We start from the raw sequence: 7,354 nt of genomic DNA on the forward strand, positions 1-7,354 counted from the left end.
GTTTGGAATTTGGTTTAGTAAACAACGATGTTGATTATGTGATAAACAAGTTTGGAATTTGGTTTAGTAAACAACGATGATGATTATGTGACAAACAAGTTTGGAATTTGGTTTAGTAAACAAAGATGATTATGTGACAAACAAGTTTGGAATTTGGTTTAGTAAACAACGATGTTGATTATGTGATAAACAAGTTTGGAATTTGGTTTAGTAAACAACGATGATGATTATGTGACAAACAAGTTTGGAATTTGGTTTAGTAAACAACGATGTTGATTATGTGATAAACAAGTTTGGAATTTGGTTTAGTAAACAACGATGATGATTATGTGACAAACAAGTTTGGAATTTGGTTTAGTAAACAACGATGTTGATTATGTGATAAACAAGTTTGGAATTTGGTTTAGTAAACAACGATGATTATGTGATAAACAAGTTTGGAATTTGGTTTAGTAAACAACGATGATGTTTATGTGACAAACAAGTTTGGAATTTGGTTTAGTAAACAACGATGATGATTATGTGACAAACAAGTTTGGAATTTGGTTTAGTAAACAACGATGTTGATTATGTGATAAACAAGTTTGGAATTTGGTTTAGTAAACAACGATGATGATTATGTGACAAACAAGTTTGGAATTTGGTTTAGTAAACAACGATGTTGATTATGTGATAAACAAGTTTGGAATTTGGTTTAGTAAACAACGATGATGATTATGTGACAAACAAGTTTGGAATTTGGTTTAGTAAACAACGATGATTATGTGACAAACAAGTTTGGAATTTGGTTTAGTAAACAACGATGTTGATTATGTGATAAACAAGTTTGGAATTTGGTTTAGTAAACAACGATGATGATTATGTGACAAACAAGTTTGGAATTTGGTTTAGTAAACAACGATGTTGATTATGTGATAAACAAGTTTGGAATTTGGTTTAGTAAACAACGATGATGATTATGTGACAAACAAGTTTGGAATTTGGTTTAGTAAACAACGATGTTGATTATGTGATAAACAAGTTTGGAATTTGGTTTAGTAAACAACGATGATTATGTGATAAACAAGTTTGGAATTTGGTTTAGTAAACAACGATGTTGATTATGTGACAAACAAGTTTGGAATGTAGTTTAGTAAACAACGATGTTGATTATGTGATAAACAAGTTTGGAATTTGGTTTAGTAAACAACGATGTTGATTATGTGATAAACAAGTTTGGAATTTGGTTTAGTAAACAACGATGATGATTATGTGACAAACAAGTTTGGAATTTGGTTTAGTAAACAACGATGATTATGTGACAAACAAGTTTGGAATTTGGTTTAGTAAACAACGATGTTGATTATGTGATAAACAAGTTTGGAATTTGGTTTAGTAAACAACGATGATGATTATGTGACAAACAAGTTTGGAATTTGGTTTAGTAAACAACGATGTTGATTATGTGATAAACAAGTTTGGAATTTGGTTTAGTAAACAACGATGATGATTATGTGACAAACAAGTTTGGAATTTGGTTTAGTAAACAACGATGTTGATTATGTGATAAACAAGTTTGGAATTTGGTTTAGTAAACAACGATGATTATGTGATAAACAAGTTTGGAATTTGGTTTAGTAAACAACGATGTTGATTATGTGACAAACAAGTTTGGAATGTAGTTTAGTAAACAACGATGATGATTATGTGATAAACAAGTTTGGAATTTGGTTTAGTAAACAACGATGTTGATTATGTGACAAACAAGTTTGGAATGTAGTTTAGTAAACAACGATGATTATGTGACTAACAAGGTTGTCCACTCTGGCTGGCATAAGAGACAAGCAATCCAGGAGAAATCAGAATTAGGAGTTAGTGTGTACCAGAAAATCAAAGAAACGAGTTGTGTAGCTAGCTAGCCACTGGGTTAGTTAGTGGACGGACCAACTAAGGAAGATGTAAGGAAGAAGATTAAGACCTATAAACTCCAAAGACATGGAACATTTGTAAATAAAAACTTGTTAAATGATAACTCAGAGTTTTGGAAGTTTCATTCGGAAGAAGATGCCTTCATTTCAGTTGCCTGCTGTCAGAGGAAAAGGAGACAATGAATAAGGTATGTGACCTGTCAGGGGTCAAGCAGATAAGGGTGTTATTCGTCATTGTTAAAGACTGTCCGTTTATTGTTCCATTCGTTATTGTAGTGTATATGTGAAAACACCCACATACACATAGAAGGACTATTAAATATACACTAAATAACAGATCAATATGTACAGACATCCCATACACAAAGAAAAGTAACTGTCCTTATAATTCTAACCACTAGACGCTACATGAACATTGATTACAGAAACATGTATAACTTATATGCACTAGGCATACATAAATACAACAAAGATGAAAGATTGGAGAGGTCTGATCTAAAAAGCATCAAGCATTGATGTTATTATTTTTTTCCATTTGTCTTTGTAAAATAGAATCAGGTTCTACAATATCAACAACAAAAAGAAACATTTTCTTCTACAAAATAATCCAACCAAACACCATGAATAAATATTTGAAGATATAAAGAACTGTCTAGGGTTATAATCAGGATTCGGTTCTGGGGTTCGGGAAGGAGTGAGTCACTCTCTCGACAACAGCACGTTTCTGCCCTCTTCTTTTCCAATTGACCACATCTGGCCCCTCGCCACCAATGTCACACCGCACAATCTGAACGTCAGCAATACGAAATTCTTTTCAAGAGAAGATGTTCACGACTCTTTTTTTTTTTTTCTCCCCCAGGGAATTTTTCCCAGCTTTTATATCCTCCTATCTAGAAAAAAAAAGGAAGAGACAGGAAAAAAAAATAGCTTCTCCCATCATGCTCTGCCTTCCCAATATGCCCTTCGCGTATACAAATGCGCTGGCCATCCTTTCCTTCTTCTTTCCCAAAGAGCGATGCAGATACGCCTGATACGTTTCTCTACTTTTTTTTCATCTTCTTTTCTAACTATATACCCCACAAACTGGAAGTATAAAAAGAATTTTTTTTCTTCCGAAATGACTAGATTCAGCATTGAATAACACAAAAAGGGTTAATATACCGTGAAACAACACAACCAAACTGGTATATTAGTGGATTAAAACCACTCCCTGCATATTTGACGCTCATTTTAGTGCATCAGATTATCTAGGATTATTGGTTTATAGATTTATGTTTGTGATGAAAGTACATGAATTATAATTTTAACCATCCAGCATAATATCCTTTGTCATACCTTATTAAAAAAAAATCATGTAATTACCGCATTTGTGTGTGTGTGTTCGCAAGCGCAGATAACAAATTTGATCCACGGAAGAGAAACAAAACGTTTTGGCTTTCTGGCCGACTTGTCCATCAAGCTATCTAACACTGTATTCAGGTTATGGAGACCGAGTTCCACATACAAGCGAACACATGAACATAAACTTGTGATTTTAAAGTAATCACAATTATCGCCCTTTACTTTTGGCAATGTCATTCTTTGCCACAAGGAGGCGTTAGAGCCTACTTCCACATTCGGTTTGTATCATTCGTCCTCTTTCTCGCTCGAACTGTAGACCATGCAGATCGCGTCAAAACCGCTCTCCTGTTTCGCATCCACGCAAAGTACATTTGAACTTTCACAAAGGACTCTTAAGACAATAACGCAAGAAGTGTTTTTTTTTTAAATATCTTTTCGGTGTTAAACTGTTTAACATTATACTTGTATTCATTTTGTTAATAAGTGTACATTGATTGTAAATATAATTTCGGCGGATTTCGTATACTCATTTCTTGGCAAAGGGGACCATGCAACCTTCTCTTTAATTATTTTGCTTAACAACAGCGGCACCATTCGCTCACTATAAAGGTACTAAGAAATCAAGGCGCATTCTATTTCTCGGGCAATGTTATTCCTACAAATTCACTCCGGAAATATTTCTCTTTCTTTATGTCTCCCTCATCAATCCACTGTTAATGTATGGTGCGCAAGCCTCTTCTCCATATCTAATATGTGATATTCAGGATTTGGAGAGAGTTTAAAGACTGGCTACTCGAATATTGCACGGTTCCTACAATGACTGGGTCCGCCGACATGACGAGAGTCAAGTCGGATTGTAGTGCTACTACTTCCCAGACTGAGATAAAAATTTATCGAAAAGTCGTTTGTTCCATGGAAAGCCGTCTGTGCTACAGTCGAATGTATCGTTAAATAAATGAATGACTTTTAATTTTTGGCCAGATCTGCTCTATGAAAGCCGACTCAAAAGGCTTAACGTTTTCTCACTTGAATGCTGACGTTTACGCAGTGATCTCATTTTGGCCTGCAATTTCCTAAACGGTCATTACCATATATCTTGGTATGATTATTAACTTCCACGCCAAAAAGACGTCATAATGTATATAGACATACAGAAATTACAAGAAACTACATTACATCATCGATTTCCATTGAACCGAAGGAGGCCTGCTTTCTGAATCAGGATCCCTGCACCTTGGAATAGACTTCCAATCGAAGTAATAAATGTACCAGCAATTCAAGGTGAATCTGAACAGGTTCTACTACTGGATCCTCTTTGTAAATTTCTGCCACCCTTTGCCTATGTGGCATTTGAAGCAAGATTTTAAAAAAATTGCCAATAAATTGTTTCTATATTAGTAGGTTTTTTTCACGCTTATCTGTATTTATGTAAAGTTACGTATGTTTATATATTTGTTTATACCTAGAGTTCACTCTTAAACTAATAAACCAATTATTATGAATTTTGGAAATCAGATGCAAGGCGTAAAATAGCAGGTCTTTACTGTGAACAGAATTGGTTATTGCCAAAAATGTGACTTTCACCTTTCTCTTAAGCTTGGCCTCTGCCTTAGAACTGATTTTTCTTGGGATATCTATGTAAGACCATGATCAATATTTTGATAAAGTTCATTGCCAATCGGTCAATTGATGTTGGCGCTAGGCTATAAACTGAGAAATATAGTGATGAATTCGACTGAATCTATAACCAGCTTGGCCGGGGGTAAAACAAGCTTTAAGAGATAAAAGTCTTCATAAACTCACAATTAATATAGTAACAACAATAATAACAATATTAGGCGAAATGTAGTAATATATATGTTGCAGAGAGTCGAAAAGTATAAAGATGCCAATTGACCATACAACTAAAAGACACAAGGCACAGAGGTAATTACTATAGCAAAGAGAGATGACAAACACAGATGATCTTTTAAAGATGATAAGATATCGTGTTTTATTTTTTTTTTTACCAAGAAAAAAAGGTAAAATGTACAGCAATGAAGAATGAGGATTAGCCAGATCGAGAATGGTCCTCTGTAGGAGTTGATGTTCTTGAGTCCTTAAGGTAGGTTGATGTGCCTCAGTTTGCTTCAAGTTGTATAGACGAGATCTGATGCTGGAAATTGGTAGCCAGACGTCAGTGGACATGGGAAATGGGTAGCTGGACGTCAGTGGGCACTGGAGCAGGTAGTTTGACGTGGATGGAAACTAGAGCCAGGCGTCAAGGGCTGCAGGAGCTAGTAGTTAGAAGCGCGTGGGCCTGCAGAAGCATCTGGAGTTGTTGAAAGCTGCAGAAAACTGGAGGCACTGGAAATGAGCTGGAGATGAAGCAGGTTTAGAAATTGGAATAGCAGGCTGTGACAGGGTGTTCCAAGAGGCAGACAGCAGTAGAAAGTAGATAGAATGTGTATCCTACGCTCACATTAATAGTGTGGTGAGTAAACCTGAAAAGGGCTTTCTGGGACAGCTGCTGTTACCCCTGATTCCCACAAGTCAAGTCAGATTGCAGACAAAATTGGCTGAGAAGTCGTTTGTTTCATGGAAAGCTGTCTGTGCTATAGTTGACCGTGTTGCTAAATAAATGAATGGCTATTATTAATTTTTGGCCAGGTTACTTAAGAGAAAAAATGTCTTGCATGTTTGTTGCCTGTATATATTTTATTTTCTGTCCAAAAATAAAATTATTTTGTTTCGTTGCAAAAAACTTAGTCCTGTGTTTTTCTTTGTTCTTAAATAAAAAGTCCTTGCTATTTTTAACACATGTAGTCGTGAAATATTTCCGAGAATGTCAGTCTTGTGTCTGCCTCTGCCAACCAACGTGTTTATTTACAAACAAATAGGAGTGGTGAGCTGGGACACTGCGACGCACACACACACACACACACACACACACACACATATAGTACTGGCCATAATATAAGGAACATAATCAACAAAGACATAAAAAGTATGATTGGCTATTAAAGATTTGAGTGTAATGCATAAATATTATACAAAGTTACAAAATTTTACATAATTGTTTTCTTTTTTAAATAAAGATTAAATGGAACAAAGAAAATAAACTATTCGACAAAACTCATTATTGTGAACAAAATATCAACATTTGGTAAATATCCACTTATTTTCAACGACTTCTCTGCATCGTCAATCACATGATCTAATTAATTCTTTGCTAAAATCGGCAGTAATTCCTTTCCATTCGTCTTTCAATAGGTGATCCTGGTTTTTCGAGTTTCTTTTCTGAGTCCTTTCTTCAATTATATTTCAAACATTTTCCATTGGATTTGGGTCGAGTCGGGTTATTTCTCACAATAGGGGTTCCTTCCGTCTTTAACAGACTATGGCTACCCACAAAGGGGTGCCTGCACGTGAAATTATTGTGGCAGGAGGTGCGCAATCTCCAACCACACCTCTCCTAAGTCAACATTGTTAAATACCAGTGGCAAGTGAAGTGTATGTACAGAACTGGAAACAAATGCCGAGATAAGCAGAGAGCACATACAGCACCTAGAATTCCCAAATGGTTACCCATCTGGTACTAACCAGGTTCAACATTGCTTAACTTCGGTGATCTGATGAGAACCAGTGTGTCAACACGATTATGCCATATATTTCTCTTCCTAATGGTAAAGTGAATATGCCTTATTTTAACTTAGTTAAACTTTATATACTGTGACATACAGGAGAGAATTTGAATGCATGCAAGACACCATATAACAATGATAATAACAACAGCAACAATGATAAGAACATTAATCATAACAAAAATAATAAAACCAATAACAATAACATAAGGATTACCAAATATAGAGCCATACTGGTGCAAAAAGACACAGTAAAAGGAACCGCTCCAAGCAACTACAGACCTATAACATGCTTACCTGCAATGTGGAAAATATTCAAAACACAACTGAGAGAACAAATTTATCACTCCCTTTATTATTGCGGATTGCTCTTCGCGGAACAGAAAGGATGCCAAAAAGGAAAAGGAGGAAGACATGATTTACTATACATGGACCAAAAGATCTTGACTGAAGTAAAAAGTAGAAAAAAAGAACATGGGTCAA

At 35.3% G+C, this 7,354-nt stretch overlaps 1 pseudogene; it reads right to left on the minus strand.

The window, feature by feature from the left end:
• Positions 1 to 6,782: 6,782 nt before the first annotated feature.
• On the minus strand, positions 6,783 to 6,899 carry LOC145278612 (5S ribosomal RNA; annotated as a pseudogene).
• Positions 6,900 to 7,354: the final 455 nt, after the last annotated feature.

This window comes from Euprymna scolopes, chromosome 6 (assembly GCF_053919585.1).
Source record: "Euprymna scolopes isolate OS-2025 chromosome 6, ASM5391958v1, whole genome shotgun sequence".
Classification (NCBI taxonomy): domain Eukaryota; kingdom Metazoa; phylum Mollusca; class Cephalopoda; order Sepiida; family Sepiolidae; genus Euprymna; species Euprymna scolopes.